The sequence below is a fragment of the Fukomys damarensis genome, unplaced genomic scaffold, assembly GCF_012274545.1.
Source record: "Fukomys damarensis isolate Sample0158 unplaced genomic scaffold, DMR_v1.0_HiC HiC_scaffold_38, whole genome shotgun sequence".
Lineage (NCBI taxonomy): Eukaryota > Metazoa > Chordata > Mammalia > Rodentia > Bathyergidae > Fukomys > Fukomys damarensis.
In genome coordinates this window covers 36,173,048-36,185,361 of record NW_022900950.1, presented here as the reverse complement: position 1 = coordinate 36,185,361, position 12,314 = coordinate 36,173,048, and the positions used below count along the sequence as shown (strand labels likewise).

At 35.8% G+C, this 12,314-nt stretch overlaps 1 protein-coding gene across 1 annotated transcript in view; it reads left to right on the top strand.

The window, feature by feature from the left end:
* Positions 1 to 12,314, top strand: part of N4bp2l2 (NEDD4 binding protein 2 like 2) — a 142,475-nt gene that overhangs the window by 31,564 nt on the left and 98,597 nt on the right.

The window sequence follows — 12,314 nt, the reverse complement described above, 5'->3', positions numbered from 1 at the left end:
TTTGGTTTCTTTTCTTTTTTTTTTTTTTTTTTTTTTTTTTTTTTTTGGTTTTTTGAGACAGAGTCTCACTATGTAGTTGAGACTGATCTGGAACTCCCTATATAGCCCAGGCTGGTCTGGAACTCACAGCGATCCTCCTGTCTCAGCCTCCCAAATGCTGGGATTACAGGCATGTGCCACCACGCCCGGCCTTAGGATACTTTCTTAACAAGTTAAGCTTGTAAGCATAGTTCAGCAGTTAGTAAATTTTTGGTAAGAAAATGCTTAGATCTATAATACTCTGTCATTACCCCATTGGTTGGAAATCTCATAAACCTGGCATAATACTTGGATGTATGGATTTGAGAAGAAAAACTTTTTACAGTAATTCAGTTGTCATAATGATAGACTTTGGGTAAGTAGTTGTTAGAAATTTATTATTATATGTCAGTATTTGTCATGATTGTAGATTACCTTTCAAGAACTGAATAGATTTGAAGGAAAACTGATAGCTGTTTTGACTTAAATTTTTATAAATAGTTCTTTATGTTGTAGAATGCTACTGCAAAAAATATTAATTTTACAGCAGCAAGCTGTTAATTTACTAGCATTCATTTAAATGTCACTGATGCTGAGCCATAGTTTAATTATAATTACTAAAGTCTATATTTTTGTAAAAATTCTACAAGATTTTTATAAAGAAACAAAAATTTAGGCTAAACTTGTTAATATAATTTGGTAAAAGAAGGAACAAGAATGTAAATGTAGGTCATATTTTATCCTACATTACCTTAAAGCTTCATAGTTTTCTTTTTTTAGTTTAGATTTTTTCAAGGTAGGAAAGAAATTTCTATGTAGAGTTATGTGCATATTAAATTTATAGGACTAGAAGCTATGTTGATTTATTAATAAAATTTAATGAGGAAATCTGTAAATGGCCATTTAGAATTGTTTTTAAAAGTTAAGGATAAAAGATGTTTACACTTTTTAATGTTTAAATGTTTTCTAAAAATTAGATATTGATATAGTTGGTAATTATTTTTTGGCAACATTTTTCAGTTGGTTACATACATTGCTTTAATGTTTAAATTTTAACATCTTTGGATTTTAATTTACATTTGAAATGTGTAATATCCAATAAAAGGATTGTTAAATTATATAAGTTGGGCTTTTTATTCATGATTAATTTTAATTCAATATTTTCTAAAACACTTTGGTAGTTTTTTAGTAGTTTGCTTATTACCAAAGTGTGGTGTGCTAGTAATAATTGTCATGGAAATTCTATCAGTTTTTGGAATTTCTGAAGAACTAAAATAATATTCTTTTTCTTTCTGCAGTGAGGAGCATTCTTTCCTTTTGTGACACTTTCTAAAATTAACAAAAAGGACATAGTTATTAAATCTTGCTTTAAAATAATATATTGAATTGGATAATTCGATTCTGTAAGGAAAATCTCAAGTACAGAATGAGGAGTTTTTACTATTGAGAAATTGCCTTATTTTGTTCAACTTAGAAAGTTGAAGAATTGGGTCTTGTTTGGTTTTTCTTAGTTCCTTAAGAGTAGTTTGTCTGCTTTATAGTTTCAAAATGTCAAGCCAGAGCTAGAAGTTTTGCTTAGAGGAGAAAGTATTCTGTAAAAGAAAGCCATTGATTTCACAAATAGATAAAGTTTCCAGTTCAGGAAACCGGAAAGCAATATATAATGTTATTGAGACAAAGAATATATTACAGTGTAACGTTGGGAACAGATATATTTAAACATTTTCTTTAGAATATAAGCAAACTGAAGTATTCACAGGAAATTTAATAGTAGCCCTGGGCTAAATATTTTGCATTAATTAAATCTGATGAGGAAAAACTATTAAAATGTAAAAAGTAGTTTCTAAAATGGGATGGTAAAAACGCAGTATTTCTCCTTTCCTATCTTCCCCTTGCTATTTTAAAAATCAGTAGAATCCAGAGTATTATATTAAAAAAGATTATCTTGTTCTCTTAAGAATTTAAGCGCTATGAAAGCACAGTCTTGTCTTCCTTGGCCACTACTATGTCTTTACAGCTTTGTTTTTTAACAGGAGTCAGTAAATATTTGTTGACTATTAGACCCAGAACCAGCATTCTCCCTGAAAAAATTAACAACCTTATGATATTAAGGAGAAACACTTAGTAAAATATAGGGCAGTTTGTAATATGAGAAACATGGAGCATAAATTTAGTCATTTGATGCTAGGGGAAAGGATATGTACACCAGCAGAGAAGATGGCTCACCTATTTAGCTTAGTGTTGTATGATTCTTTTATTTCAAATCTGCAAGTAGTCTTTAGATTTGTGTTTTATGGCAAGAGATTAAATACTACAACATGGGTAAGTAAAGAAATATGGAGGATTTTGATTATCCATTTCTTTGAGGATCATTTCAAGATTTATATTGCAGTATTTTGCTTTAGTACTTTATGAAAGAATTCTGAATCTTGAGAAAAATAGTCCAGGTATTTATTTTAATCTTAGAGCAATCTGGCAAAAAGTTCATAATCGTGTTTCAGAACTCTTCCAAAGAACTATGATCCTAAGTGTAAGTTTTTTGTGTTTTTTTTGTTGTTGTTGTTGTTGTTTTTGTTGTTGTTTTTGTTTTTGAGACAAGGTTTCACTGTGTTGCCGAGGATAGTAACAATCTGGCTCAAGGGCTTCTCCCTCCTCATTCTGAGCGCTGGGACAAGAGTGTACTTGCTGGCCCCGATGCATATCTTTACATTATTACTTTTCATTTGAAAATAATATATATGTCATTTTTTGCCTGTAAGCTCGTTAAAATCAATTTAACTTACCATTGGTTATTTTGTTGGATTACTTAGAGCACTTTTCAAAACGTCCATAGCATGATTTAGTGGGAAAAACCGACTCTTTATTATTAAAGGGTCAATTGTTTTGAGTTCTCTCTCCATTTGTATCTCTCTTTTCTGCTCTCTTTCCTGTTTCAGTAGAAGGGATAGCCTCCTTTGACCTGAGGTAAATGTCTGTTAAGGCTTGTGTCTATATGTCCCCACTACCCCCTAAAGCCTCTTGCAGTCATAAGTAGGACTTTTCAGTAGTGGCTGGATCTAGAGTTTTTGATGCTAGAATCAAGGAAGGGATGCTGGGATTGATTTGTGGTGCCATGCTAGGATTAAGGCTGCCTCACCCTGGGTGTGAGTGCTACCTGCCCTGAGTGGGTAGCCTGAATGGGCTAGAAGAAACAAAAAGTTTAATGCTTGCTGCCTGCTACTTTGCTGCTGTCTGCATTCTGCCTGCCATGAATTGTTTCTCCTCTTCAATGCCTCTCTGTCATACCACCCTGCCTTGGAGCCAGCCAACCATGAACTGAAACCTCTACAAACTGTGAGCCAAATAAACCTTTCTTCCTTTAATTTGGGGTGTTGGGTATTTTATCTTAACAACAAAAAGTTTAAGACAATGCTTTAATTTGTACTGTGGAATGGATTTGTACTCAGAATAGATTCTCATGAATCCTAATTTACTGTCAGTTATTCCTTCTCTCTGTAGCCTAAAGATGATCAAGTCTCTCACTTCTAAATTTCCCTCTTTCTCAGGCATGACTCATTTATCTCAAGAGTAGTCTACACCTGTTGGCCTTTCTTTCCTCACCTCTCACTAATAATATTCAGTGTACTCCTTTTCAGATTCTGTTCCTTTCATTCAACAGAATTGATTTCTAAGATCTACAGAATGTTCCTTTGCATTGGTGAACATTATTCACTGCCATTTAAGACAGCCATTTGAATTTTGAAGAATTTTCCCTAAAATACTTTTCCTCGGCTTCTTTGACATCATGGTTTTTTTTCATCTATGTTTATTTCTCAGTCTTCTTTGCTACTTTTTTTGGAGTTTGAACCTTGTGGTTTCTGAAAGTTTCCTCTAAACAGTGTATTCTTTCTTAGTTTTCCGCATGTGACTCATTGCTTTTCATTTGGACATAGTAGTCTTTCCTACTTTAATATTTGCCAACCTTTTTTTTTTATCTACCAAGCAACTAGTCTGTAAATTTATATGTGTATATGTAATTTAAATTTGTATATGTTTGTATGTGCTTCCCCTGCACACACAAATTACTCCCTGCTTAAACTACATAATTTATACCTTCTCCTAAACTCTTTTTTTTTTTGTACCAGGCTTCATTTACAGCATTCCATCTGTATTGGTCTTTTTGTCTATTTACACATGCTCAGCTCATCCTTGCTTTACGTACTAGTTGTGTTTTTTTTTTTTAGAACGTTTTTCTCTTTTGGTCTTCCAATATGTTGTTTTCTCCATGTTCGTATTGCACCTGAAATGTCACCTCCATGGAAAGGCCTTTACTGATTATTTCAGAGTAAAGTAGCCACAGGCTTATCATTTTTACATTGTTCTTTTGTCATTATATTGAGGAGAATTTGAATTTTCTTATTATTACTGATTTGCTGGGAGCCTTCCTGTGCTAGATATAAAATTCTTGAGAATTTATTTTGTTCATAACTGTGTCCACAAAAGCCTAAGCCAGTACTTCTATGAAATACTGTAAGAATTCATTAAATATTGGCTGATTATATACCCACTGCTTCCATTAATGATATTGTGACAACAAATATGTCTTCATCTTGGATCTGTCATCTGAACATACTTGTATACCTATTATTTCCCCTTTTAAGCCTAAATGTTTTCACTAAAACTATGATCTCTAAATTTGGATCTCCAGAATTTTCAGTCACAGATTATTGAGCTCCCTTCCAAATGTTTGTGCAAGCCAGATACTTGAGAATCTTCTTTGTGGTCTCCTTTCCCCCTTCATATTCTGCCTATCAAATGGGTACTATGGATTTTGACACGTTTCTCTTAAATCTTTTTTTTTGGGGGGTACCATGGATCAAATTCAGGACCTTGAGCTTGAGAGGCAGGTGGTGACACCATTGAGCTAAATCCCTGGCCCTCTTAAATGTATTTTTAAATTGCCATGATGTACCCAGTGCCTAGGTCAAGAAATACACTATTACAAGTACTTCAGAAGCCCTTTATGCCTTCTCAGTTGCTTCCGATTGTCCTTAGGATAAAAATTAATAATCAGTGTGTGAATTTTAAGAACCAGTGATGTACCCTGCTCTCCTGTCTAACTTCATTATATTACTTTTCACTTTCTGTGTTTTAGACCTGGGCACCACAGCTCAGTTCTTTGAATGTGCTGTGTTCTTTGTTTCTGCAAAATTTTGTGTGCATATATTACTCCTGTATATTTTCTTCAGATTTGAGCTCTTCAAGAAAGCTTTTTTTGGACATAGCAGGGATAATGAGGCCCTTATATGCTCTCATGTACCTTTATTCATTTGCAAATTATTATTTCCCTCCATTACTTTTAAGATCTGTGAACAAGTGTTTTTACCTGTTCACCATTACATAGTCATCAACCAGCATAGTGGCTAGGAAAGTGGTATGAATATTTCCATAGTAAGTGAATATGTGTTATTTTAGTTTGTTATGTGCTGAATTATGCCCTCCAAAATTCATATATTTAACTCCTCTGGTACCTAGAATGTGATGCCTGTATTTGGAGATAGTATAATTAAGATAAAATGAGGGTGTATGGGTGGACTCCAATCCAATAGGAGTGGTATCTTTATAAGAAGAAAAGATTAAGACACAGGGTCTACGAAGGATTGCCATGTGAAGACACTGGAGGAAGATGGCCCCTTACAAGCCAAATAGAGGGACTTGGAAGAAACCAACTTTGATGACACCTTAACTTTGGACTTCTAATTTGCAGAAGTATGAGAAAATACATTTCTGTATTTAAGCCACTTAATCTGTGATACTTTGGTATGACAGCCTTCTGTGGTTTGACTGTATCTCTCAAAAGATGTATGTATTGGAAATTTCTCCAAGTTCATATGTTAATGGTATTTGGAAATGGCTCCTTTGGAAGCCAATTAGGATTAGATAAAGTCATGAAGGTAGGGCCCCATGATGTATTAGTGGCTTAAGAAGAAGTGAAAGAGACCTAGGCTACAAAGCTTGCTTTGTCTTGGCATGCCCGCTGCCATGTTATGATGCAGCAAGATAATAAGATAGCCAAATACCAGTGCCATTGTGCTCTTGGACTTTTCAGCCCCCAGAACTGTGAAGCAAATAAACTTCAATTTTTATAAATTTCCCCACCTTATGTATTTTGTTATAGTAACAAAAAAATTGGCTGGATGTGGTGCTACATGTCTGCAATCCCAGCACTTAGGAGGCTGAGGCAGGGACGATCATTGTGAGTTCAGGGCCGCCTGGATTACATAGTGAGTTAAGGATAGCCTGAACTACATAGCAAGACTCTGTCTTGAAAAACCAAAATATATAAATACAGTAACAAAAAAACCAAGACTCTGTCTTAGCAAACTAATACAAGATTTTGGTACTACTGATTAGGGTATTGTTGTAACAAATACCTAAAAATGTGAAAATGGTTTTAGAGCAAGGTAATAGAGGCTGAATGAGATATATGTGGAAAAAAGCCTCAGTTGCCTTGAGTATGTTGATCAAAATATGGATTTAAAAAAAAAAGTATAGATGTTGAAAATGATACTAATAAGGGTTTAGGAATGAAAGGGGAATGTAGAGAAAGCTCTTTTGTGTGTATGATCATGTTGGTAGAAATAAGAATGTTAAAGGTGCTTCTGTTGAGATCCCAAACAAAAATGAGGAATATGTTACTATAATTTGGAGGAAGAGCAGTCTTCATCATACCACAGCAAAACTAGGCAAATTGTGTTCTAGTGTTCTGTGGAAAATAGATGAACTACAAAGTGATGGACATGGATATTTAGACAGTTTGAAGGACATCGTTAAAGGTGTAGCCTGGTTTCTTCTTGCCGATAATAGTAAAATGTGTTAGAAGGATGAGGAAGGAATTGCTAAACCCTAAGAACCGGAACTTGAAGATTTGGAAATTTTTCAGTGTTAGAAAGCATATCTGGAGAGAACATCAAAGTTGTTGCTAGACAACCATTTACCAACGTGTGACTTGTAGACCTCATCAGTCATCTCAGCAGAAAGCATAAGCAAGGAATAGAGGTGGGATTATATACTGTAGAAGTGCTGCCAACTGGAACTGAAAGAGACAGATGGGACAAAATAAAGGAAGCCTTTTGGACTTCTAGGATTTTAAGATAACTCAGTAGAGCCATCTGGCTATGAATGTGTACTGAAGGTGGTCCAGCGGTCAACAATGCTGCACTGCACTCAACCACAGGATGAGAGGGCTAAGACATCAGGATTTGGGGCTGCTGCCTAAGGGTGTGTGTCTGTATGTGTATGTGGGGGAGGGTTTTACTACACTGGTAGGCCCAGAAGGCAGGGCTGCCACACAGCCCACCACACCTCCCATCATCCCAGAAGATACAGCATGGAGCCAAAGAAGATTATTCTTGAGACTTACATGGAATTGGCCTTGCTAGATTTCAGATATGTTTGGGACCTATCACTCCTTCCTTATTTCTGATTTTTCTCCTGATGGGAGTGTCGATTCTGTTTGTTCCAATTTGGTGGCTGATAGCTTGTCTGGTTTTTCATAGCCGTAGAAGAATTTTGCCTCAGGGTTAATCATCTGGAGTCTACTCAAACCTTATTGAAATAAATGAAATTTAGATGAGGTTTTGGATTTAAAGTTGATGTTTGAATGAATTAAGACTTTTGGGGTTGTTGGGATGGAGTGGATGTATTTTACATATAAGACATGAATTACAGGGAGGGGGCAAAGAGCTATATGCCAGATTGTTTCCTGCCCCTAGATTCATGTATTGAATTCCTAACACTTAGTACCTAGAATGTATAGGTCACTATGACTGGAAATTTAGCTCACTGGTTCCACCACCTGCCTCGCAAGCACAAGGACCTGAGTTCGATCCCCAGTGCCAAAAATATATATATACATACATCAGAAGCTATGGATGATTAAGCTTAGTGGGCAAGGCATGTTGAAAGCTGAGATAAGCCAAAACTAGGCCTCTTGTGCCAAACAGTTAGCCAAGTTGTGAATACAAAGGGAAAGTTCTGAAAAAAAATCAGAGTACTACTGTAGTGACACCTGAATAAGAAGAAAATGAAACATCCTTATTGCTGATCCACAAAAAGTTTTAGTGGTCTGGGTTTTCTCTTTAATTCTGTGAAGGCTGAGAAGCTATAGAAGAAAAGTTTGAAGCTAGAAGAGGTTAGTTCATACCTGGCATGGTAGTGCATGTACCTGTAATCCCAGCTCTTGGAAGGCTGAGACAGGAGGATTGCTAAGAGTTCAAGGGGGAAAAAATGTTTGTTCAGGAAGTTTGAGAAAAGAAGCCATCTGCATAACATAAAAGTGCAAGGTGAAGTAGCAAGTGCTAACATGGAAGCTGCAGGAAGTTACCCAGGAGACCTGGCGAAGGCAATTGATGACAATTGCCACACTGAGCAGATTTAAAATGTAGGCAAAGCAATTTTATATTGGAAAAAGATGTCACCTGAGACTTTTATAGGAGTTTATGCTTGGTTTTAAAGGATAGGCTGACTTCATTAGGAGCTATTTCAACAATGACTTTCAAGATAAAGTCAGTGCTCATTTGCCATTTTGAAAATGCTAGGGTCCTTAACTGTACTAAATTTACTCTGCCTATGCTCTGTCAGTGGAACAGCAAAGCCTGGATGATAGCACATCTGTTTACAACATAGTTTTCTGAATTTTTTTCTTTTTTTTTTGTGGTACCAGGGATCAAACTCTCAAGACCTTGTGCTTTTGAGGCAGGTGTGGTGCCGCTGAGCTAAATTCCCAGCCCTGTTTACTGAATATTTTAAGCCCGATGTTGAGAACTGTTCAGAAAAGATCTTTCAAAATACTACAGTTAATTGGCAATGTACCTTGCTACTCAAATACTTTGATGGAAATGTTAATGGGATTAATGTTTTCATAATGGTTAACACAGTTCCTTCTGTAGCACATGGATGAAGGAGTAATACCTAGCTTTCTTACTATTGAAGTAATACTTTCGTAAGACTGTAGCTGCCACAGATTGTTAATTCTGTAATGAATTTAGGCAAGGTAAACAAAGCCTTTTGGGAAGGCCTCACCATTCTAGATCATTAAGAACATTCAAGATTCACGGGAGGACTATCAACATTAATAGATCATTGGAAGATGTTAATTCCATTCCTGATAAATGACTTGGAGAGATTCAAAACTTCATTGGAGAAAGTAACTGTAGATGAAGTGGAAACAGGAAGAGAACTAGAATTGCAGTAGAACCTGAATTTGTGTCTAAATAATTTTTAATGAATGCAGTTGCTTTTTTATGGAAGAGTAAGGAGAATGATTTCTTGAAATGGAATCTTTCTACTCCTGGTGAAGATGCTGTTCAAGTTGTTAAAATGACAAAGGATTCAGTATATTTGGTTGATAAAACTGGTAGGTTTGATAAGATTCACTATAATTTTTCTTTCTTTCTTTTTGTTACTGGGAATCGAACTCAGGACCTTGTGCTTCATAAGGCAGGTGGTGGCACCACTGAGCTAAATCCCTAGCCCTACAAATTAAGAGAAATACCACAGGTAAAATGCTATCAAACAGTATCACATGTTACAAAAAAAAAAAAAAAAAATCTTTCATCTAAGAGTCAGTCTCTATAACAAGCTATTGGTTTAAGAAATTATCTCAACCACCTCACGTTTTGGCATCTACCATCCTGGTCAGTAGCCACATTTGAGTCAATAACCCTCCACAGCAGAAAGAGTAAGACTTGAAGTATCAGATGATTGTTAATGTTATTTTTAGAAACAAAGTATTTTAAAATTATGTGCATTTAAAAGTCATTGTGTTTTTTTTTTTTGTTGTTGTTGTTTTTGTGACAGGGTCTCACTATGTAGTTGAAACTGACCTGGAACTCACTATGTAGCCCAGGCTGGTCTCCAACTCACAGCGATCCTCCTGCCTCAGCCTCCCAAGTGCTGGGATTACAGGTGTGGGGATTACAGGTATGGACCACCACTCCCAGCAACATTGTGTTTTTTTAAAATGACAGTATAAACACAACAGACTACTATACTAGTATAGTGTAAACAAAACATAACTTGTTGTGTACTAGGAAACTGAAATATATATGTGATTTACTTTATTATGGTGGTTTCAAACAAAACCTGCAATATTTCCAAGGTACACTTGTAGCAGTTTCTTTGACACTTGGAAATATTCACATTGTTGTTGAGTTCAGTGGTTTCAGACTTTTTGGAAGAATCTCAGGGATTGTGTAGCATAGGGGAGACAAACCTTTACTTTAGTACAGAATTTGAAGTTAACTTGCGGTTTTGAGTACAACTTTGAAAGAACTTAATTTTCTGAGGCTTTCTCATAATTAAAGGAGAAGGCCTTTTTTTTTTTTTTTTTTTTTTTAAATAAGTGGTGATCAGTTTAGTAAAACAAGTGCAATAGGCACCGGCAGTGGTAACTTCAACCTCCACTCCTGGCTCATTACTGTTGGAAGTAATCTGTTTAACAGTCTTAGAAGGACTGTGCAAGTCAATTAGTTGATTATAGATTCTTATCTGGAAATGATCCTATGTCTTTTAACTTTTAGCACATGGTTTGTGTTGTTTTTTGTAGTGATTATTATGGTTCTAGTAAGCACGTAAATGAGTCCTTTCACATTGAAATTATTTTCCTTGGAACCTCTGATCAAGTGAGATGTTAATCTATATAACCTGACGTTGTTGGGTGGACTAAGCAAGATGAGTGTATTAGAGTTTCACCTGAATTAGTTCTTAGTTGAAACTTGAAGTTCTGTAATTTTGATTGCCTTTTTATTATTTTTTAAGTTTGGGGGATGCGGGAGATTGAACCTAGGGCTTTGCATGAGCTATCCACATCTCTAGCCCCTTTTTATTATGAGACACTCTTGCTAAGTTGCCCAGTCTGGCTGGCTTGGAACTCTGGTTGGAGCTTGATTTTGTGGGTTGTTTTTTGTTTTTGGTACCTGGGAGGATTGAACTCAGGACCTTGCACTTGTGAGGCAGTCAGCAGAATCACTGAGAGCTAAATCCCTGGCCCTGGCCTGGAACTCTGTCTTCATATTTCAGACTCTAGAATAGGTGGGGTTATAGGCATGACTTTGACTGCCTTTTGGTGTTGACTTCTTTATTTTTTTTTTTTTTGAGACAGAGTCTCACTATGTAGTTGAGACTGACCTGGAACTCACTATATGGCCCAGGCTGATCTCTAACTAATAGTGATCCTCCTGCGTCAGCCTCCCGAGTGCTGGGATTACAGGCTTGCACCACCATGCCCGGCTTCTTTACTCTCAATATACACTAGATATGGGCAGAGGAAAAAACAGTTGATTTTTATACTAGTTAGAAATGCTGTAGGAAGTCTAGATGGATAAAGAAAGTTTAGTCTTTGGTTATTAAGCTTATCAAAAGATATTCATACTTATTTTAGCATAGGCAATATGGAATTGTTCCAAACAACCAGTGATAACATATATGCCTTTTTATCATGAATACTGGCAAATTTTTTTCACTTATATGGATGGTTGGTATGATACAATCAAATTGATACTCATATAGGATTAGTTTTACATAGCAACATATTAAGCAGTCGACACAAATTCATTTCTTTAAAAGAAAGCAAAAAGATTTTCTGTTTTAAAATCAAGCTTACAGGGGCCAGGAATTTAGCTCAGTGGTCCTCCTGCCTGCCTTGCAAGTGCAAGGACTGAGTTTGATCTCCCATACCAAAAAAAACCCCCGCAAAACAAAAAGTTTACAGAAAGTAATAAGCCTTTTCTCCTCTCTTCCTTTTCACGGGAACATTTTTTCCCTTTGTCTTTTTGTCCGTTGTTCTGGATAATGCTCATGTGAGAAGGTGGTAGCAGCCTGTCTGTGGTTGTGTGAGTCTCTTAGTTGAATGTAGCCTCCACTCTTATGAAATGAGCCATTTGAGATGGGAACATCAGTTTGAATGATGTCTGTTTTTATAATGCTATTAAGAAAGTAACAGTCATGAGATTCAGTAGGCAAGGGAAGAGGGGACATAGTCTTTAAAATAGAAATGCAGTAATAGTAATTATATTTTTAAAATATTACTGAGATAATTTATATGTAATTACTGTTACTTCATTTAACAGTATGTTAAACTGAACATTGACTCATTCCTTAGGTTTTCTCTTATACTGAAGTAGAATAAATTATATTTAGAAACAATATTTAGAAATATCTTATGTAGGGGATTTAGCTCAGCGGTTCAGTGGCCTGCCTTGCAAGCGCAAGGACCCGACTTCAATCCCCAGTACCAAAAAAAAAAAAAAAAAAAA